At 42.7% G+C, this 24122-nt stretch overlaps 1 pseudogene across 1 annotated transcript in view; it reads right to left on the reverse strand.

Annotated features, from left to right (window-relative positions):
* LOC309973445 (ADP-ribose glycohydrolase MACROD2-like) overlaps positions 1-24122 on the reverse strand; it is a 794489-nt pseudogene that overhangs the window by 523785 nt on the left and 246582 nt on the right. Inside the window, exon 3 of the transcript XR_014327208.1 lies at positions 12199-12272. The product of XR_014327208.1 is annotated as an ADP-ribose glycohydrolase MACROD2-like (transcript). The remainder of the gene's footprint in view (positions 1-12198; positions 12273-24122) is intronic.

Consider the following 24122-nt stretch of genomic DNA (forward strand, 5'->3'; position numbering starts at 1 on the left):
ACTGGGTAAACCAACTGCTCTAAAGAGTTTCACAGGTAACTGGTAAAGGGGACGATGTAAATTCCATTCCTGCTGTAACCACCTCATGGAATTTTTTAAATTACGCATTTAGTAAATCTACTAGTACATTCCAAAGTATCCATTTATCCCCACCCTCTAAGGAAAAATCATTATTCAACTGTACTTAGAAGCAAGGGATGAATTTTCTTTGCCTCCTGCACAGAACATGACTATTTGTGGGGTTCACTCGATGCTGGCAAATGGCCATTTCCTGCCTCTAGACAGAAAGGCTTAAAAGAACTTATAAAAAACAGTCGAAATCCTCTGCAGACATCCAATAACTTATAAGGAAAAGAATATTTTGATGAGTTAGTGCAAATGAATCAGGAACATATGGATCCTATTTCCCTGGAGTTTAAATTTGTAAAGAGAAAAACTTCTTAGAAAAATGAACTTTGTAGATGTCACTGAACCCGGGGGAAAACATATGAGATGATTACTCAACTTAATACATTCCTAAGTTGCCCTGTGCTTAACTGAAGCACACCCAGGTCATTTGTAGCTCAATTTGGTCTGTCAAACACATAGCCCATCATGCTCTAATTGTTTTCAGAGTAGAATTCTGGGCAGCAGAAGATATTAAGATGGTTAGTATTTTCAGCAATGAATTTTAGTACAATGGTTTATTTTGTAATTCCTTAAACACAGTTAATTTTGTCAGTGGCAGGAGATTCTGGAAACACTGTGGGTGACACATATCTGCATGTCCAGGGGCCAATCCACAGGTGGGTGGTGTAAACAGGCTCCCATGAGGGACAACACTGTACCAATCAGAAAATCTTCTCTTGTAACCCTGCTAAGTGGTGGCCTCATGCCCAAGGAGAACAAATTTGCTTCACGTGACTGAGAGCTTTATTCTCAAAAGGTTTTTCAGGAACCAATATAATTATACAAGATCCAAGTGACAGACCTGCCATCTGAATATAATAGTTACTCAAATAATGATTCGGTTCTATACACTGATGACTTTTACTAACTTATTAAATATATCTCATGCATGGAGGCATACGAGCACATATCCAGAGACCATGATTATTATAAACAAGATTTTGAAAATATATTAAGATGCTTTCTAAAAGAGAGAAAAAGGCCCCTACTATGTGTAGGGTGCCACAGAAAGCTGGCTAGCAAATCCCATGAATATTTAATGTGAGTGGCGATTACATGTTATATGTAGACATGATCGATATTGTTTATTTGTCAACCCATGTCAAAGGGGATTATAGGATGGAAAAAACAAGTGCTCATCAGTGAAAAGGCTATGGTGGCCACTCTGGTACCTTCTAGACGATACAGCCCCACCAAGGCTCCTAATCCCTTGTTAGAAAGTTGGTTGCATGCTGGTTTAGAGGGAGACTTACTCTCAGTTCTCAGCAGATCCTTTCCCACATTGAGAATAAACATGAGCTTGCACCTTAGTATTTCTAGCTGGAAACAATCTTTGAGAGTAACTGGTCTAATCATTCTCAACCACTAGCTGGAGAAATGTCTTAAAATATAGGCTGCTATCCTCCCAGATATGGCAATACAGTAGATTTAGACTATGGTGCTGGTATCTGATTTAATCATTTTCTTAGGTAATATTCACCTTATTTTACAGATGAAGAACAGTCCTAGAGTGGTTACAGCATCTCCTGCAATCTCCTTGTTCCCAGGTCAGTGTCTTACCGACAAGCTCAGCAATGCCTGGGTCATTAGGCAATCCCTTCAGTGTATAACCAGGCAGGAAAAACAGCCCAGACTAAGGGAAGATCTACTGGCTAGAAACAGCCAACAATTATGCTGAAAAATAAATGCAGTTGAGTTATTCTTATGCCTTGTTAAGGCTCTAAAGTCAGCACATAAAGTGAAAAATTCACACGGGCAAAATTATTCTTTAAACTTCTTTAGGAAGGCCCTATGTTAGAAACTGACACATCTCTCAATATGTTCAACAAAGCCCGTTTTTCCTCTAGATTTAGGAGAGATTGCTGGAGCTTTTAAAGTCCCCATTGAGCAAGCGATGAAGTTTTTGGTTAATATTTAGGAGTAATGTCAGAGAAGCAACAACAACAAAAAGCCTTCATGTACTCTCCTTACACTGATGCAGAAAGAAGCTAAGAAATATAAGAGAATCTGGACCAACTGGAAGAACAATGAATTCATATTCCTTATCTCATGCCAAGGTTTATTGTAAAAATGAAAATAAAATCACATCATTTAAAATCTCTCTTATTTCTGTCTTTTTTTTTTTTTTTTTTTAAGAGAGTGCACATAGGCAACACCTCCTCACCATAGGACATCACTTGCCCTGGTGCCCAGCAGGTTACATGCCAGGTGGTTGCAACCCTTGCTGCAGAACCAAGTCTAAGATCAGTAGGTCAGGATCAACCTTCCTTGCCTAAGGTCTTCAAACTCAGGATTACAGATGTGAGCACTTCATTCTGACCAGGCTTTAGCAACTTGGATTCGCCACAAGTTCAGGAAATCATAAATCCTCCAATATCCTTCTCTTCCCTGCTTCATGCAAATTAATAGTCTCCTCACTAAAAGGTGGAGGCTCCCTGGTGTAGACTGAAGACACTACAGCTTTCTTCTCTACCCTCAAGTTTCCATGTGATGGGACTTCTAAGGAGTCCACGAATAGAAATAAGGAGAACTTGATCTGATTGAGAGGGGACATGTTAGCAAGTCTATCGCTAGGCTCACAATCTACCACCTCCAATTTAGCTTTTGTCCATGATTAAACTGATTTGTATGTCCATAGGTCCACTCTCATTAAGTTTTTTCTAGTATTTTTTTTGATGAAGAGCAAAGAGATTGGAGAAATGATGGCTTCGTCAGACCTATTCATGTTTCTTACCGTATTGAATAGCAGTGTCACCATCAAAGGAGGTACGGTTTCCACAGAGGCCACCCCTATGTCTAAATGCGTTAGGAGAAGCAATGAGATGGCTACACATCTGGCCACAGCTTCCATCTAAAGCAGAGATCTGGCTAAGATTGCCTCTCACAGGCAAATCATTTAACCCCACCAGAATGAGAAAGTATCTTTCTTGTTCTTTCCTGAGTTGAGCTAGATGACAGTGGCAGGATTGCTGATTTTCCATTCAATCAGGGCAGCACATGAGTCCTATTCAATTCAAGTGGAGAGCAAGGCAAAGGGTTGTCTTTCCCCCTGCCCAGCGAGGAAGGCACATGCTTTCAGCTTACAAAAATGACTGTAGAATGTCCTTCAGCAGGACCTCTCAGTGTCATTTTTATCCCTGTGTCAGATGTAGATCCAACCACATGCTCAGAAGTTTATTTTCTATTTATAAAAGTGTCACATCATTTGGATAATCAGCAGACTTAATTTCATAAGGAGTTTTAAATGTTGTCTACTTTGAAACCACCATATAATCAGATCATTCACAGAAAAGCAACATGGCAGCCTCTTCTCCTACACTAAGTGGGTCAAGGTTGTTGATACCAACTATAAAGATACACCCATCTGGAAGTTAAGGATCAACTTAAAGGCATCCGACAGCAAATGTAAATGATGCTTGATCTTTGGGGCATCACCTGGAGAATCAGAGAGGACAACGCTTTCTGTTGGTCTGACTGTGCCATGATGACGTGGGCAAAGACATGACTGTGGCTAGATCAGTGGGACTGCTCCAGAAGACAACACCAGTGGCGATGGTTCTGGAGCTGGAAGAAACATGGCCCACATTCCCCATTTTACAGACGAGGAGTACCAAGAGATGGACTTAACTGTCCACCATTATACAAGAGAGTAGATTAATCTGACTAGAACCCAAATTTTCTGACTTTTAATTCAATGTTCTAATTTTTATACCAACCTCCCTCTTTGGGATAGTAATAGCCAGTAGTGAACTGCACCCTACCTCCTCCCACCCAACTTCCAGTAGCCATAAGTCTCATTTTGGCTCCGTGAAAGAGGTGACGAGCTACAGTTACATGGTGGCCTCCTTGATACAATCCTGCAGGCTTGGAAGTTGTCCTATAGTCTCTGGACCTCCAACCCATATTTTGCAAAGAGACCCATCTTCTTTCAAAAACACAAATCCCAATTCTAGGAACATTCTGCTCATGTCATCTGAGCAAACCTCTTCTTCCATTTTTAAGAACTGTTCACTTAAATATTAATTGCAGAGAATCTCTACTTCACCTGTCTCATGCTACTTATTCTTGGTTTCTACTCAGTACCAGCTTCCATCAAAACTCACATGTTTCTTTACCACAAGGTTACAATACAGAGGAAGATACAGCCATCAGAAAATAAACAAGCTTATGATTTGCCCCCTGCATGAAAGTAAGTAGTGGAAGCCTGCAGTTTTAAAAGAGCTCTTACTCACTTTGCTATTAAGAACAGTGACCCTAAATATTTTTTTCCCAACCCAACATGTTTGAAAGACCTGGAGCAAGTCCATTGAAAGCAGTGGTTCCACATAAGAGGAGTTCTGTGAAAGGGGTAGGATAAACTACTTAAAACATGCAGTTTGGGGGAGCAAACTTCCAAATTACTCTCAACCTTTCCTTTTCTCTAGTTGAGAATTATTAGCTTGCGATATTAATACTAAGAATAGGAGGTTATTCTGTTTTGCTAAAAGAACCAACACTTTGCCTCAGTTGTGATTCTTCACTCAAGCCAGCAAAATGGTCTTGTTGACTCTGCAAGCTCCCCAATAATCAGGGACACCTTCAGCAAAATATCCTCCTAAAGTAGATCTCCCCGCCCCCCAAAAAATGATGGCAGGGAACACGGCCACTGGCAGCTCCTATGGCCCCGCTCCACCACCAAAGTGGGCCCTAATTTTCCCTTCCCAACTCCAGTTTGCAAAAGAAGTCCCAGGAGAAGACTCCCATCAGCCGATTTGGGGTCCCATGCTCACAGATGTACAATACCTTGAGTGACTAAGTTTGGTTATTGTGAAGTAATTGCCACTGGGCACAGAAGCAGGGTTATAGGAGAACACCAAAGTGCCCAATTAGTTGATCTTAGGAATTTCCTTTCCCTTGAACCTTAACTGCCACATCTATACAATGAAAGATAAACATACCTACCTTGAAGAAAGTTTTGGGAAGATGCTGTAGAAATAGGAATAGTATGTGTCCCAAACACAAGTCATGGGACACAGCAGAGCTGGAAAACACTGGTTTCCCTTCTTTAGCTACTTCACATCCCTACTTTACATCTCCTAGAACTCTTCCTAGAAACCCCAGACTCAGTGGCGGTATATATGTGTACGGGTTACCCTATTTAAATATAATCCCCCCTACCCAAGACAGAGTATATTTTCAGGTTCCCTCTGCACTCCATTCTATTTCTCTAAAAGTAACAGGGGCATAATGGACACTGTGCTGGGTTAAGGATGGCTGGCAGAAGAGTACATGTGCTATTTATATGTCAGCACAGAAATCAACCCCTAAACGACCTGGGACTGTAGGTTGATGTCACTAGAGCACCCTGGGGCCTTGATTATAGAGACATCCCCTGCTAAGAGAAAAAAGATCATTAGACTTTAAAAGAGTTGTCCATGTAGAGTTAGATTACGGAAAAGGGTGCTTGGGCATCCTTACCTCAATGCCTGGAAGTGTCTGAGTAAAGCCCTCCCTACCCTAGGCACACTGGCTAACTGGCAGGGGTCTCACTAACTATAGCAGCACAATTTATATTATTCCATCTCTTGTGATTCTTACTGATGGGAACAGGATTATGAAACCCAGAAACAACAGCAAGAGGCTCTAATTTCTGGCTGCAAAACTCAGGCGTGCCTGTTGGGAACAGATGCTAAAGCAGCGTGGGGATGGAGAGGCAAGTGGATTTGCCCGCTAGCAAGCTCTCAGGTGGGCAGTCTGTGGTGACACCTGGCGCTTGAACACTGTCTCCCACCAAGAAAGGCAGAAGCTACCTTGGGGCATGGCTTTTATTCTGACAATGGGTATTTAGAATCACAAGATGAAGAGCCAACTCTCACATCTGACCACCAATGTAACTGTCACAGACCTCAACAAAGACAGCTTGAGAACGGAAAAGTATTACGTGTATGAGTGAGTGAGTGGGTGAATGAATGCGTGTGTGTGTGAAAGAGGGGGAAAGGGAGGGGAGGGAGGGAGAGAGGGAAGGAAGAAAGAAGATGGAGGGAGAGAGGAAAACTGTTTGCAAGTCATGAGGGTTCTTGAGGAGCAAAAGGAACACGGCACACGCGCAAAGTCTGGGAATACTTTTCTTCCATTATGTCACAGGCAATAAGCATCATGGGTTCCACCTGAAGACCAGCCTTGGGCTTAGTCAAAGGATACATTTTTACAGCAGCATATTAGGATGATGGGTATTAGTACCATAACCACATTCCTGCACAGAATGTGAAGATTTTAAGATGGAATTTATTCTTCTATACACACAAATCTTAAACTTAAATTGTTCCAGAAACTAAGGCCAGCACAGATATTCAAACGATGCTTCTAGACATAAGAGGACACCCCCCAGGGAGAACACGGGGCACCTCATCTGCTCCTTCTAGATTTCTGAATGTTAACCACACCACTGTCTTCTGCAGGATTGAAGGATGGTGCTTGTTTTGCATTTCTGTAAACAATCGTCCACAGGAACTGAAACTTGGTGCGAAGCATGTAATTTTCCCATCAGAAATGTAAGCATCATTTCATGTTTCATTTAAGCCCCCCCCTCCCCGGTTAAGAACCACACAGATCCTAAGGGGTTCTGTGTCAGTGACATAAGGCAGGCCTCACACTGTTTTTTGGGGCTTTTTTGGTGATCCATAATATGATTCTGAAATAAAAGTGACAAACAATTTTTAACACTGCATATGTTCAAAAACCTCTGCCAAGAAGGGGAATAAAATAGTCTTGGCACCAGAAGCTAAAGTGCAACCGTTCCTCTGTGATCTGTGGTGAGGAAACAAGTGGCTGTGACCCTGATCTTGTCAAGTTAGCACGAGAACAGCGGATGAAACTTTTAGGAGCCTGAATGTGCCTGTCTTCAGTGGATTCCCAATTCTGGGTTCTGAGGAAGGAATGTGTTCACCCTGTTCGATACTTTGCGGATTGTGTGTCTGAATGTCGGAAGGCAGGGGAGGATGGCAGTGAAGCCAGAAACCAGTATCTTAACTTCTAAAGAACACCAACGATGAGCCCAAAACTAGTTCTGTTCTCTGGCTGCCGTCAGTTGACCTTGGGGCCTAGATCACACTGGGTAATAAAGTCTGGGACCTGGGCTCACAACAAGGTGCAGAGCTGGGCGTCTGTCTCGGTGCCACACTGCCACATACACACAGCATCTCAGGATGGCCTGCCACATCTGTAGGCACACTACCCAAAGGGACAAACAGCAATACCACAAGGGTCGTGTTTCCCTTGGAAGGCACACAGTAAACAATGTAAATGACAAGTAGATGATATTTAACATTTTTAACAACAATCTGTTCGTGCTAAAAGCACAGTTAGAGTATTCTATGCTAGGCAAAGGTCCAAAATCTGCATGCAATGAGAAAAAACTTCCACCTTCCTCCTACATGGAAGAAAACTGATTTTGGTTTTGAAAATGCAGAGCTGGGGTTCCTCCCTGCCAGTGATCCCCAAGTCAAGCCAGGTGCCTACAGAGGGCCTTCAAAGAGAAACCAGAGGTTCCTCCATTGAATTGTTCCCACCCCAGAACAGGGGGTCGGCTTGGGGAGGAGGGGTCTGCGGGCAGGAGAGGGGAGATTAGGGAATTCCCATGAAGTAAATGAATGGGAAGGTTTCTGGAAACTGACATCCTCAAAGATCTGCAGAGATGCAGCTGGGGCCTGGTCTCAGGTGAACCATAACCTCTCCTCTGAACCACGGCTGCCCACGGCCACAGCTTTAATTAGAGCTCCCAGAATGCTATGCTTCTGCCCATCTGTTGGCTGCTTTATCACTGGCAGAGGGGCGGGGGTTCCAGGTTTGTGTCACACTATAACTGAGGCCTGATTAGTACAATACCTTAGGGTTTCCAGGTTTCAAAGTGCCCGGGAAACCCACTGATCTTCCAGCTTGGAATCTTCATCTTAGATGCCTTACCCCCTAAGGTGACTTCCTTACCCCCTAAGGTGACCTCCTGGAAGCCTTAACCGCAAGCGCTCTGAGCTGTGGGATGGTTGCCCCCTTGGGGTATTTGAAATCACTGAACATGACCTCCATGATGGGCAAACAACTCCCAGTATCAAGCTATTTGTGGCTTTTACAAATGAAAGACATCCTATGCTTCTGCTATCTATGGAAAAACTTATAAATACATACATTGCTCCACAGACCGATAGCCAGGTGGCATTTGAGTCCCTGAGGTGGATCGACAGAACGGGCACTGTAGAAACACCGCTAAGGCTAACTTCCTGATAGGAAAGGGGTGCCTCAGAGCCGTGGAGTGAAGAAATCACTGTTTCACAAGGAACCGTAGTTTTAGACAGCACGACAAATGAGGAATGCATGCAACTGCAGATGATAGCGCAGGGCATCCACCCGGAAGGAGGAGTCAGCGCCCCATTTCCGCTGCTCATTTCCTTAACGACCCCTTGTTTTGCTCACTTGTCTCTTTAGTATGGTTTCTGCTTGAGAAAACTGGGAGCTTTGGGAAACGTTATCATACCACATGCTGTCAATTTTTTTTTTTTTTTATAGCCAACTCTGATATTCTTTTCTCCTGATTTTCTGAACTCACGTGTTCTTAATTCTTAATTTAGCCCAAAATGCCAGTGGGTAATCTCCATTGCTCGCCCCACCCACGTCTGATCCCTGGGTCTCTCTGCCTCATACCTTATCTCTGCAGTCATGATTGCCATTTCTTTGAATTTCTGTTCTGTGTTTAATTCATCTCTCTGGTCTTCACAGAGCAATGATTCAATGCTCAGTAGTGAATATTCTCTTTTGTTTTTCAATTTTCCAACCAGAAGTCATTATATTTTTTTAGTTCTGGAAGGTCACTGATGTGCCCTAATAATAATATCTTCTTGAGGATTCTCTTTTTTTTTTTTTTTTTTTAATTAAAGCTCTGCTCTATCTCTTCCATTAGCGCCAATGCAGTCAGAGCCAACTGTACTATTTGTTCAGCTGGGCTCCCTCAAGTCCCCGAGTCCCCTTAGATATGTGGTGACAACAGCACGCTCACAGCTCAGACTTTGGGCAAATGAAACAAGTAGATGGTGGATGAACAGAATGTGTTTTTCCCAGTCCCGTCCACTGGGCCCAAGTGCCCCAGTCAGGACTCTATTGCTATGGTAATGTGTGATTTGTGTAATGAGATAGAATCAAATCAACTTTTGTTCAGAGAAAATACTTTCTAAACCTGATGCTGTTGCCTCCTTTACCACCGTCACTGTATTCCCAAGAACACTGGTCCCTTGCCTGGATTTACTGTAGGAGCCCCTTAATTAGTCTTCCCTTTTCTACTCTGACATCTTTTAAGTTCATTCTCCAAGCAGCAACCAGAATTTAGTCATTTTAAAGGTGAATCTGATCGTGCTACCTCCCTGCTCCAAACCCTCAATGATTTCCCATCAAAAGACTGAGAATAAAAATCACGGTCTCTCCATGAAACCACAACGCTCTATGATCTGACCCCTGACCATTTGTCCAAATTTGTCTCCTGCTGTTCGTTCAGCCCTGTGCTCCATCCACACTCCCTCCCTTACCCTCTTGCAAACAGTAAACTCATTCTCCCCTCAGGGTTGCCTCTTGTCTTCCCTCTGTGTGGAATGTCCTTCCTCAAGACCTTTGTGTGCCTCGGCTTGCTCCTTCCCAGCGTCCAAAGCTTTGTTCCAGGATTCTGTCCTCAGAGCAATCTCTACATTCTCTAAAACCACATCCTCCCAAAACTCACTCCTCAATTACCTCGTTTTACTTTGTACTCTTTGAGCTATTTTATTTATTTGTTTCATTTATATTTCTCTTTTCCCAGACTGTGAACATCATAAGGAAAAGATTTTGTTTTTCACTGTTCTGTCCCTAGTATTAGAAAAGTGTCTGAGGCTTCGTGGGATTTAATAAATTTTCATCAAATGAGTGAATTAATGAATACATAGCTTAAACAATCAAGATGCCAGAAGCATACCGCAATGAAGAGACAACTGAGTAAGTCCTTAACCTAGTTTGTTTGTTAACAGAGCAAATAATACAACCACATATTGCTGGAGAGTCCATTTGTATAGCTTTTATCTATGTCCCACCACTTATAATTCAGATATCAGGCAAAACCTGACTTGTTCAAATTCATTTAGCCAACGCGCATTGAAAAGAGAATTAGCACAGGCTATGATTAAAGCTGCAATGGCAAAAACTAAGTTGTGTTTCTCAATCCAAATTATCTAGATTTTCTACAATGAAACAAAGACATGAGCAAGAAAAGAATATGAAAGCGAAAGAAAGGACTCAAAGACAGAGTAGGTTAGTAAGGAGATCAGAGTAAAAAAAACGTTAAGTAGGAAACACTAAGCTAACAAACCTCTAGGAAAAAATAACTTTCTGAATAGTTTAGAGACAGTCTGTCAGTCGAATTTGTCAATGAGCTGTAAATGTGACCAACACATTTGCTCTTCGTCATCAACCCCTTGATGTTTTGTGTAGTTATGTGTACTCCCATCACATGCCAACATGGCACATGGGAACTTCCAACAGTGGGAAATATCCTCGGGTTATTATTTTAGTGGAAATGATAAATTTATACCAATACACCAGCTCACTTGTTAGTGTCTAACTCTGAAACACCTCATTTTTGCCAAGCAGATGGTCCAGGAGCCTTTACTATGACCGAGAGATATACTGAAGATTACCTGTTTTCAAAGGGACTGAACATCTCTCCCTGGCCTCAGGGGCATTCCAAGGAGAGGCAGGTCCGACTCTTGGCTCTGAGACTCCAAAGTCTTGAGCTTGTCACTTAACCTTTTGATTCTAGAGGAGGATAATGATAGCAATACCTATCCTAGACGTTCTGTAAGATTGTTGTGAAAATAAAATAATACATGTCGAAGAAATGTTTTGTAAACTGGCTATTTTAGTTCTTTTTTTCTGCATCTTAGAGGTTACTGAAGTTATTCTCTAAATTGAAGTTGTCATATGTATACCTTTTAAAGTAGGAGGAAAAGAAACAGCAAGTACCAAAGTATGTTTAGCCGTGCGGTCTTCTGCTTGAAATGAACAATGTTCGTGTCTCTTTTAAAAACGTTGAAGTTACAGTAATTAGCAAAAATGATGCTGCTGTTTCTTTAAACACACAAGAGCACCCTTTCATTAGGAAACTCCCATAAGTCTCTTTCCATATCCAAACATTTCCAAATAATCCATCTCCTACAGAGGAGAAAGCTATATTCATGGGCCATCACAAATGGAACAAAATTCTTTACAGCACTCATGGGCGTATATGAGGAGAAAACCAAGATCGGAAGAAAAATGCACAACACTGTGTGTTGTGTGAAACCTATTTGCTGTAATAACATGGTAATTGCTAAACCTCTGAAATTTAAGCCCCCATAGCATCTCTACTTATTGAATTGCCTTGTTTACTTGAGTAAGTCTCCTGTTCATCACTACATATATCCCAAAGCTCTTATTAAATAAGCAGAATCGGAGGCAATGATGAACACTTTGATGGAAGACTTTAGTTTCATAAAAATCCTGATCGTGACGATTTAGCTATCAATTATCCAACAGTACACTCAGAAGTCACTTTATAGAAGTGATTAGTTATAAATAAAGAGATCTTAGATTACTGAAAAAATTACCAAACACCAGGAATCCCCTGTCAACAAAGATAACTTCACTCTTTAAGGAAAATAGCACCAGATGATCCCTGAATTCTTCATCTTAACGAAATCCACCCTGTTCTCTCCTTTACACACAAATCCATATTATCTAAAGACATAAATATGAGATCACGGCTAAATGAATCTGATCATTTTCCCCATCTTCACCACTGAAACCAATCAATATAATCCCTTCAGTCAATTAATTACAGGAAAGTATTCAATCACCCATGGAACCCAAATGAAGCAGCATCAGCTAGCTCTGGCTCAATGACTAGGTCAACTTGATATTTATGGAATAAATCTATCTGCCTTTTCGAAACTGATAATCGAATTCCAGCATCTTGTATGCTCACTGATTGTGTTTTTCTCCTACCTGGTGCTGATTCTTGGCCAGCCATTCCTTAATGGTGCTGAGGGCGATGACTGCAGCAGGCTCGTTTGGAAAACCTAAGTGAGGAACAGAATAAAACAAATTTTTTTAAAACGGCAAAGAAAATAGAGAAGTCAATCATGGTGTGATACTGGGTTTTTCTCATTTAAACAGTGTTCATTTCAACCAATTAGTACTGAGCAAGGGAGACCTCAGTAATGTATACACTCTACACTGCGCATCACAGTATATGAAGCCTGCGATCCTATATACAAGGCATTAAGGGGGCTGGTCCTATGCCCGTCTAGAGCTAAAAGGCAACAAAGGACTAACTGTCTCTTCAGTTGCACGATGTCTATTAAAATATATTTACGGTTGCTTAATACCTTCCACAACATTTTCGTATAATTTTCTCATGTGAGGTGTCAGATTAATGTTTATTACCCTCAGTTTACAAATCAAGTAAACATGGGTCAGAGACTACATGTGGCTGAGCCAGCGTCGCTCCATCAGTGAGCTGGCACAAGACACAGCGAACAACCAGCCCCACAGCCACACCACTGACAGCTACTGTGCGAATTCAAGGAAGGCAATGCCTGTTCCATTTAGAGCCATTGGAAATGATGTTTCACATGAAGACAATACGAAACGACCTGATTTTGTAGTACAGGTTTGGTTTTAGAAGGGCAAGAAGAATGATGCACTTATAACACATCAGTGAACATGAGCACACATAATCAGAGTTTCTAAAATGCATCCTTTAGCGTATATAAACCAAGCACATTCGAGAACTTGCAGAATCATCAGACATTCTGCCAACAGAGATAAAAATAGGTGAAAGAATAACCTTGTAAGTTACTTATTTATGGGGCAGAAAGAAGAAGAGATGGGAGTGACTGTTCTGTTGAAACTACTCTCTTCAAGCTCACCACTGGCTTCCTAATCAAGAAGGCCCATAGACTTTCTATCATGCTTCATCTTCTTTGGTATTAAATGTGTTTAACTAGTTTTTCATATTTCAATACGTCTTCCCTCTTGAACTTTTTAAAAAAGATTTTTAAATTGTTTTAAAGTGTACAATTCCGTGGTTTTTAATATGTCCACAAATTTGTGCAATCATCACCACTAATTTCAGAATATTTTCACTGTTCGAAAAAGAAAATCTGTACCCATTAACAGTCATTTCCCAATCTCCCCTCCCCGCAGCCCCTGTCAACTACTAATCTACTTTGTCTCTATAGATTTGCAGATTCTTCTCCTAGATTTTTCAACACTGCCTTCTTCTGTGTCTCCTCGTACCTATTTGACCTCCCCTGGCTCCTTTTTCTAGGAGCATCCATTAAATGTCTGCCATTCCCAACATCCTAAACTCAGATGTCTGAGCTGATGCTATAAGCATCATCTACCAATATGTCCACGAGGACATCATCTTATCAGGGAGGCTCCCGTGACATTGTTCATGCAGACGAAGAAAGAGAGAGGTGTTGTTGAAATGGGGAGATTAGAGATTTAAAAGACCCAGTTTTACTGGAAGGCAAATACATATTCCAGTAGTTCATACTAATGGTTTAAATCTCAGTGGACTTTGAGAGAATGTGAGAGAGAAGTAAGAGAGGAGTTGTTCGTCCCCACTTCCAAAAATAAATGTTGCCTTTCTAATTAGGTTTCTACATGCTTTGTTAGGGAGTATATTAGGAAAGGGGACAGAATAAAGCAGAGCCAAGCCCCACGTGGTCACTGTCATATGAGAGAGAGAACCGCTGTCATATGAAAAACGTGCATAAGTTCTCAAATTTGCAAATTCATCTATGACATTTGGGATTATGGGTTTGTTTTGCATTGTTTTAGCCCTTCCTTAAATTAAAGCTTCAAAATGTAAAACTCTTAAAGTTAGAAAAACCTGTTAATTAGCTAATTCATTAAACAAATTATTATTTAACTAGAAAAGAGTATGTATGTATACATATACACGTATGTGTATATATGTATAGACAGATAGACGGACACACTTTTAATGAGTCCCTGTCTTTAAAGCCCAAAGTCTAGGGGGAGGAAATAAGAGGCAACCGCAACACAGCAGGACAAGGGCATTTAGGGATGTGGGGACATAGATGAAGAGCACTGAGGGAGGCTTTCTAGGAAAAGATAGAATGTCTGGGGGAGGGAACTATACGTGGGAAGCTGAGGAGACATTGTCCTCAGAAGCAAGCTATGAGCAGCAAGGAACTGATGGAAAAGGTGAGGGTGAGGGAAGGTAGATGGGGAGAAAGCAGGAGTCCTTGTGGGCTGCAAAGAAAAAGGCGGCAGCCAGGATGGGCATGTGTGGTTAGGGGTTACCCAGAGGAGGCTTTTCAGTCCACCTTTTCCCTGAGTTTAACACCAACATTTGTAATCACCCAGATGCCTCCCCTTGACAGGCTCTAGAACCAGAAATGCAATGCGTATTCCTCCACAAAAGGAATCCTTCCCGACTTTCTGGTTCTGGCTTTACCTCCTCCCCAGTCAGTGCAATATCTCGCTGCTTCCCCTGCTGGTAACCGGGTCCTACAGGCAGCATCCCTCTGAAGGATCCTACACCACCCTGTTCTTTCCTTCTTTTCCCATGGATCTTATCCGAGGTCGGATCAGCTCTCAGCCCGACAACAGCAGGTGACCTGTAACTGTGCCCCTCAGTCTTCTCCCCTTCTCCCATCTATCCAGCACACCACTTTCAGGTGATTCTTCCTGAAGTATAGTTACCACCACCTTACACAAAACAATGGCAGCCTTGGCCGACTGTCCAGCTCCTACAGAGTAAACTTTAGCACCTTAGCTTGGCATTACATACCCCGGGGGCCTTTCTAGATTTGTGTCTTAGCTTTCCCTAGTTATTCTCTTCCCATGACAATCTTCTCCAACTTTTTGATATGTTTAAGAAGTATTTAAATAGTAAAATTATAGGGCTGTATAAAACTAATAAAACCATAATCACTCTCAGTTGCAATGGCCATCCGCATTAACCTTTAGAAGGAATAATTCCCCACAGAGAAATTATAAAAGTTCTCCCAGAACCATGGCAACTGTGGTCTCTTCTCAATTATGTGTGATCTTTTGGTCACTTTCCCACATTCATCCAAACCTCTGGCACTGAGTTATCGTTTTCATCTCCACCTCAAGGACTGCTATAACCTTGGGCGGTTTCAGCATTCAGGAAGATGACGCACCCAGCACCTGGCCTGCCAGTTCCCTGACCTGGTCGTTTTTGACAACAACTCCCACCTTCCCTCCTCCCCAGACCACACCCTGGACCTGGATGTAGTATTTCCATTCCAAAGCTACTCTCTGAAAACCTGTTCTCTTTAGTTTGTTCAGCTACTTTCCAAGGAACGTCCTTTACAAGCATGTGAAGTCTGCTCTGTCCTCAAGCCACTCCCCAAATTAATGCTAACATTTCTCCCCTGAGGGGTCTGACTCTTTTCTCTCATGCTGTCTTACTCTTTGTTTTCTCATTCCAGTCACACTGGCCTTCTCTGTCCTCTGAATGTGGCATGTTCCTTTTCACCTTCCTACCATAAGGCCTTGCTCATGCTGTTTCCTCTTCCTGAAATATTTCTGTCCTCTTTTCCCCAGCTTATTTTAACATTTGCCCTCTGCTCAGCTAACACGCCAACAAGGAAGGATCCTCCGATACAGATGACTAACCGTCTTATGCTTTCCTAACACCACGTAACTTTTCCTCACAGCACACACCATAGTTGCAATTTGACATTGATTTATGTAAATGTTTGATTAATATTCTTCATTGAGCAAAAGCCCTAAGGAGACAGATGCCACACCTGTTTTTACTTATCACTGTATCCCTAAAACATTGCCAGCACATAGAAGATGATCGATAAATATGTGTTGAATAAATGGACCGTGGACTCGTGAGCCTTTGTATGGACAGCAGGAAAGGCTAATTACTGGGAAATCAAGGGTGTTTAGCCCTAGAGTATGCGGAGGGCCAAGGGATTCTGAGACGTCCAAGCAGAATGACGTATCCACATTATTCTATTTCATCCCTGAGGGAAAACTATTGAGAAGAGGCATTTGAGAAAACGCAACTCCTGGTGGGAAGATGTGCTGTCAGTAATGAAAAGGGGAGGTAAATATCAAGATAAATATCCCTGAAAACATACTTGCTTTTCAGCAGTATATGTACATAACATAAAGTATGATGTTCAGGGTAAACAGCAACAGCACGATCCTTTGTCCACTTAACTGCAAGACCCCAAGGGTTACGAGCAAGGCCAGTGAATAGACAAGGGCAGATTTTTGCCCAGGGATGAGCTCCTGATGACAGCAAGGTCTGCCTCAGAAGGTCTCGACCGTATGCCGGTCACCAGGGGACTTTTGTTCACAAAAGCAGAATGGCCACCCAAAGGGAAGGTTGCAGACAAGCTTCAGATGAATCATTGAATTAGATGACATACAAAATCTCTTCCAAGTATGAGGGTCAATGAGGCCGAACCAGCCATTAATGATTCAGGGCCAAGCATGCAGAGTTTGTGTGTGTGTGTGTGTGTGTGTGTGCAAGTGCGCACACACATGCCCAGGTGTGCATAGAATCTGCTTCTGTCACTCCAAATCTGCTTAGTTCCTCATTCATTAGGATAGATTATTAAAATTAACTTTTGTTGTAAATGGTGAAGCCGACTTACACAATTTATACAAGATTTTTAAAAATTCACTTTTGTATTTAAATTGCTTGCTAAATTTTTACATACACACACATATGTATATATATAACCATTCCCAAATCAAGATATAAAACATTTCCAACACCCCAGAAAGCTACCTTGTCCCAGGTCAATATCTATCCCCTGAAGAAACTGCTATTCCCTCCGCTATTATCATAGATTAGTTTTGTCTGTCTTTCCACTTCATATACCTGGACAATGTGCACTGCCTATATTTTGTTCAATATTATTCCTGCCTGATTTATCCATGTATCCATATATCCATGCTACATCCACACACAGAGCAGAAGCTCATTCTTTTTCGTTGTAGTGTTATATTCCATTGCATGAATGAATGTTCCACAACTTACCCATTCTAGTGTTGATGGACAACTGGGTTACTTCCAGTTTGGGGCTATTGTGAATAAAGCTGCCATGATGAACATTCCCATACATGCCACTTGGTGAACACAAGCACTTGTTTCTGTTGACAGTACACCCAGGAGTTGGGGCTACGGGTCCAGAGGTTATCCAGATGCTTAACTCTGGTAGATTCTGCCACTTTTCCAAAGCAGCTGTAGCAATGTACACTCCCAACAGAAACGTAAGAAAGTTTAAAATAACGTATTTATCTTTCTAGTCAGTTAACGTGTCAGGATATATAATTATATTTTCTTGACCACATTTAAAGCCATTAAGGATAGCTTTAGGCTAATCAATACCTTTTATAGCTAGAAGCTCAGACACATTTTATGACTCACCTGTTTTCTCTCTACAAAGCAGTGAGTACTTAAACCATGAGGGGACAAATTCTGTCAACAGAACATCAAAACAGAAGAGGGAGAAGGGGGGACAAAACAAAAGAGGGGAAAAAGTGAAACAACGAGTTTGCAATGCCTTTCATCCATGGTACATCAAATACCACTTTAGACATTTTTTCTTACTCCGTTATTACCCGATATTTCACTTTTCATCAAGCTGCAGAAAGATACAGCAATGAAGACTCACTGAAGGTTCTACCCGGCCACTGAACTATTTGTTGGAATTGGGGAAAACCGGGAATGTTTTCAACACAGCGAGAGTGAATCTGGTTTTGACCTTGCCCTAGACGGTTTTCCTCTCTAGCTTTCATTTTTTTTTCATTTTGCTCTTGTTGATAATTCCCCAATATCTTTAACTTTGTCTATAGGCTCCTATGTGGAAACATTGTTCCCTTGTTACAAAACTCAAACATTTTCTATTGAAAACCTAGCATAGTCTGAAATAAATATAGATATAACTTACTCTGCTGGTAAAACAGCCCTTTTTGGAGGAAGAAGCAACGATCAACTTTTGTTTTAAACTTAGAATGAGGGTCTGCTTGCAACTACAGATTGCTAAAGCATACAAAGGCATATGGTAATACCTTAAATCAATTATTTCTCAGAAGTTCTTAGCACACAAAAAAATTTTAAACTCAAACTGACAGGATACCAGGTACAATTAATCCATGCTTTAAAACATTAAGCCCATCTAACATTTACAGTCGACCCAGGGCCTCTGTTTCTTGAATTTTCCTCTAGCATCTCTTTCCAGTCCAGTTTCCGGGAGTCACCTCTACTTTAACTGTGGATGCCTCTCTAGCAGTTGTAAGAAGAAAGCAATCTGGGAGATCAAGGTCCAGACAAAGCTCAGAAATGTAAAAACTATTGTTTATGTACCGAATTATTTTATCTTTAGCTGCACAATTTCTTCTTTAGTGGCCTTCACCTGAAAGGGGGTTTAGTCCATACCCTCAACCCTACCCAGCAGGGCACTTAGCCCAAGGCTGGGATAAAATACTAACAACTGTATGGAATCATAAATCCCCATGTCCACTGCATATTATTTAGAAAGTGGTTGCCATGCTCACCAGCCCTCAGGGTGACTAGAAGTACCAAACTGGGGCGGAATGACTATAAATATCCAGAAATAAGCAGCAACAGTTAAATAAAACTCTCTGGAACTCTGCACACTAAATTCATGTCCACTTTTAAGCCCTCCCTCCCCATCAAGTCTTTAATGAGGAAAGCGTGCTGATTTAATTTTTTCTATTTACACACAAACTCAAGTAAAATAAAAAGATCATGCAATTATTATTTTTTATTTTTTTGCGGTATGCGGGCTTCTCACTGTTGTGGCCTCTCCTATTGCAGAGCACAGGCTCCGGATGCACAGGCTCAGCGGCCACGGCTCACGGGCCCAGCCGCTCCGTGGCATGTGGGATCTTCCCGGACTGGGGCACGAACCCGTGTCCCCTGCATCGGCAGGCGGACTCTCAACCACTGCGCCACCAGGGAAGCCCTCATGCAATTATTAAACGTGGGATTTTCAGCATTGATGAAAATCTCTGTCCTAAATGATGGGGATCACGTATCAGTGGGTTTATTAAAACGTTAACATCAGTTGAACTGGGATTGTCAACATTGACCGTCAATGTAAAATTACACTTTGATATTTCAGAGAGGATAGCTACAGTCTTTTTCTATCTTAGCACATGAGTTCTGGTGTGGGGGCCAAATGGACATGAAACAATACACTTTATAAGCCCAGGTAAAAGGAGATGAAATGTGAGATGAGTTATGTTTTGCTCAGAACATGCCTCACCAACCTCCCCGAACACACACACCCCTGTCCTGCACGCGAAAGAGAGGGAGAGGGACGCAGATGGGGAATGTGGTGGGCATGGGGAAGTACAGGGCAATGAATTTATTTTTTTTTTAAATCTCAAAACAGCTTCCCATCAACCCCCTCCCCCAGGCCTCCTTCCAACCCATAAAAGCAATTCTGATGGTATGATGGAATCAAATTACTTGAGAGAAATGAGGTGAAGGAGGCTCACCGTTAAGCAACTGCCGGAGCAGCCACTCAGACGATTCTGGCTAAAGGCTGAGTTTCACAAGAGATAAAACAGGTGAAGTAATAAGAGTGACACTGGCCTCTGTTACTGCAGTGAGCATGGCAGCAGAATGCTAAAGAGGGCGCCACTGGCTTCCCTCAGGAGAGCAAAAGGGCACACAGCAGGCAAGAGCGAGGCTTTCGCAGCCCGTCTTCAAGATGGTGGGGTCTCAGCTGTTGTTTGAAAGGGCAGGCTTGGTTATACGTGTATATAAACATAATTCAGCAGGCTCTGTTATATGCGTATATATACACAATATGGCATATTAATAAGCTGGATTGCCGTAGATGCTGACCGGGCCCTACATATGTCGCTGTGGCACGCGTGCCATCCTTGCATCCTGGCTCAACTTACAACCTCTGGCAGCTGCTGCCTTTTTACTGTGGGTTCTCACTGCCCACCTGCGGAGTAGGTCCGAAGTGTCAGGGAATCAAGGCCACCGCGAGCATCCTTTAACCCATGATTAGTGAGATGGTGGGTACGTGTCCCAGCTCACGTGCCCCCAGGAAGGCTGAGGTGCAGGCTGCAAGTTGCCCAGTGGGTCGATGCTCCAGTGGTCCACAGCAACAATGCTCAGCAATGCACTCTGTTGGCTTCTTCCCTTCCTTGTCTCTCTTTCCCCACTCCCTTTCCTGAAATGACCTCCCAAATTCACTACTTGGCCCCAAACCCTGATCTCTGAATCTGCTTTTGGGGAAACCCAAACTATGACAGCCATCAACACCCATTCATGAACCTGAGAAAAAGAGATGCCACGTCTTATCTGGATAGCACTCTTTCTCTAAACTTTTCTAGTTGTCACCTCTGGCACATGCACGGTAGAGAACGTTTTACAAGTTACTTAAGGACGCGGGGGAAAGAGCTGGGGAGCTCGCTACTCATCAGCATGAAAGCACGATCCTTTTTTACTTTGGGGGGCTGTAGAGGTCACAGGGCTAGGCTCACGTTGGCGTGAAAAGCTGCCACACTGGACAGAAATCTTGAAAAATAGGAAACTGTTGCTGCTGCTGTTAACATTTATCGGACACTTATTATGTAGAAGTCACTCTAAAAGAAACGCATGTAAACACTACGTAATCTTCACAACAACCCAAAGAAGAGAAAAAGGAGAAGAATGAAGATGAGCTGGCTTCTAAATGACTTAGTGTCTTGAGGGAGGGGTTGATCAAGGATGATTAATTTGAATTAATATTAAATACTTTGCAAGAGGTATGCAAAGCATAGTCTGTGTTGTACTGCCTTTAATGAACTTATTATCACTCACTAATGTGATAACTGTGATCTGGACCAGCATCCACTTGAAGAGGAAGCAATGATACTGCCTATGGCTATGATGGGCATGGGGTGCGAACCTAGGCTATTCTTAGGAGCCCTGCCAACTCTGGCTTCCACATAAAATAGCCCAAATCCTCAAAACTCCCTTCCGGATGTATGCAACCTTTCATTTTATAGAAGCAAAAAAATGATTGTAAGGGAACTCAAGCAAGGGCAGGGCCAGCCCCAAAGCCTGGGTCTACTGACTTCCCTGCATCCATCCACACTCTAGCCCAGGGCCTGGCATTCTGTTCTTCCCCACATCTCCGCAGAATAGATGCACATTACCACAACCCCTCTCCTTCACAGACTCCAATCCCAACGCAACACTGTTTCAAATTCCAAAGAAAGGAAATCAAACTGCAGGCCCCTGTGGTCAGAAAGCTTGTTGCCCAAGTACAGAGCTTCCTGTGAGGACCACACCCAATAGACCAGGGGCCACTGATGTTCTGCCCTTTCTCACACGGCAGCACTCAGTCTAGCATTTAATGTCTTCATTGCAGAGCATGAGTGGGGCCCAAGGAGGGCCACAGAAAAGCTGATGGTTCTGATGGTGCAATTATTCCTCAACATGTAGGTACCATCATTCCAGACACAATTAGAACCCGTACATTTGAAGCTCACCGGCTCACAACAGAACTTCTGTGACATTATGCCTTTCCCAACGGCGCCTTACCCCTTCCTTTATTTTATTCAACTTAGTACTCATTTTCCTAGCAGAACCTATAGGATTGGTCATAACATAAAAAAGGAAAATTCTATACTTATTTGAATCTCCTCACACCCACTCTGTCATTTCACTTGACATTGTGTGCCACAGCAAGTGATACTCCAGAAATTCTACCCTATTCAGCCCCAGACTTGAGTTACTGTTGCTTTCACCTCTTAAAAAAAATTGTGAAACATGAAGTTTTCCTTTCAAGCTGTCTTTGCTCTGCAAAGCAGGTCTGAACGAGCCGCATTTTTATGAGACACAAGCTTACCATCTATGCAAGCTTCATCAGCTTCTCAAACTTACGAGCACCAGTGTCTATTTCTAAGGGTGTTTTTAAAATCATCTTCTGCCTAAGGAATTATAATAATGACCTGAGAAATGGCTCATGAAACAAATTCTCTATGCAAGCTGTTCCTATACCCCTGAATAAGTCTCTTGAAAAAGGAGATGAAAGATCTCACAGAATCACCTGGAAAAGCATTTTTGTAAAATTTTTTAAAAGAGCATTTTTCCTACAGGGCTAATCGAGGGAGTTCATTGAGGACATCACATTTGAGTAGAAAAGATTTATACTGGGATCAACTGAGAGATGAAAATGCAGTTTCTATTTCGGAACTGGTGGCATCTATGGGGCATGGACCTGGTGGCCAGTGATGATCTCATGTCCATACGAGGAGCCCCTAGTGACTTCCCCCACACTTACGACCAAATTCCAAACCCCTCATTTTGGCTTGCAGAGCACTTCCGCTGCCGTTGTCACAATCTGAAATGATCTGTCCCACGTGCTTGGCCACCATGCATCTACTCCATCGGAATAGCAGTTCCATGAGGCAGAACCCTTATCTTATTCATTTTTCCACCTTCAGTGCTCAGAGCAAAGTAGGTGCCCAATAAGATGGTGTGTTAACAATAGGAACACGGGGCATATCCAGTGTCCTGTGAGGCTCCCTCGCATCCTGCGGTGATTTTATGCCACCTGAGGCCTAGGAAAAAATCAGCCCTTGCACTGGAGGGCAGAAAGTGAATTAATTCTGTGCAGCTCTCTGGAGCCTGCTGGCCAAACCCCCTACACATGGGACCTTGGTACAACCTAAAGGCATGGCTGAGGAGAATGAAAACTAGGTCCCCTTGGCTTTAGGTCCGATAAACACCTCTTGGGCTTCTGTCACCCTCGAGCAGGCAGAGCAGAGGACTTCCTTCAGGAACACATCAGCACACAGGGTCTCTAAGCTTTGCTGTCACAGACTCGCAGTCATGAAACTACTTATGTCCCCAGAAGTTGCTTTTATGCCCCCACCTGCACAGTCAGGTGCAAGATTCTCCTGAAGGAGTCACGCTAAAGACTGTCATCACAGCTCCCAGCACTGTGAACTCCGATCACCAAATATGGAAGAAGATGAGTTAGTCCCCAAAGCCCCTGATTACTGGCTTTTACTCCCCAATGACTGGTTGAATTCCTGTGTAAACTGCCATCATTCCAGGAATTCCTCTGAAAAGCTTCTCAGTGACCAACCCCAAGATGAGGAATACTCAGTGTGGACAATCTCTCCTCTCATGTCTGAATGCCGAGACAGACGCTGGTTGCAGCCGTCGACAATCTGAGGTCTGTCTGAACTAGTGTCTCAATGTTAGCATGTGGAGTTTTCCTATACAGGGATGGACCAGTTGGTGGAAACTCTTCTCTACGGTTTTATAGCATTTACAGTGGCAGCCACTCCTTTGCTGAGTGAGGCAGAGATGAGTGCAATCTTAGGGCCTAAAACTATAACTAAAAAGAAAACATTTGATGTGATTTTTGTGATCAAAAATACATTATTTGATATAATTCAAGTCCAGCAGAGGACCTCACACTGAAGGTCATTTTCAAAGACATTCCAAAAGATACCAAGTGAAAAGTTCTGAAAATTTCCGTGTTGAGACGGAGGGCAAAGCTTCGTCCGATGTGAGCAGTAATGACACCATTAGACCGCTGTGTCTCTTTGTGACAATTGAGTTTCTGAGTGTGCTGGATGGGACCAGCATCCCCAGTTCTACACTCTTCTTTGCTAGACCCTTTGCCATCTGGCTTTGCAGAGCCTGTCCCCGTGGGTGGAGTGTATTTCTCTGCCCGGATGATGTCGAGTTTGGCCTTGTGACTTGCTTTGCCCAATAGGATGTGAGCAGAAATGAGGTTTTAAAAGCTCTTGCTGGCATAAAAAGAATGCCCCCAGGTAGGCCCCGCCCTTTCAAACTGGCACCTGAAATGAGACAGGTGGAAGAAACTGGGCCCCAGTAGAAGCCTGCA

This window comes from Leucopleurus acutus (genome assembly GCF_964270905.1).
Source record: "Leucopleurus acutus genome assembly, chromosome: 16".
Taxonomy (NCBI): domain Eukaryota; kingdom Metazoa; phylum Chordata; class Mammalia; order Artiodactyla; family Delphinidae; genus Leucopleurus; species Leucopleurus acutus.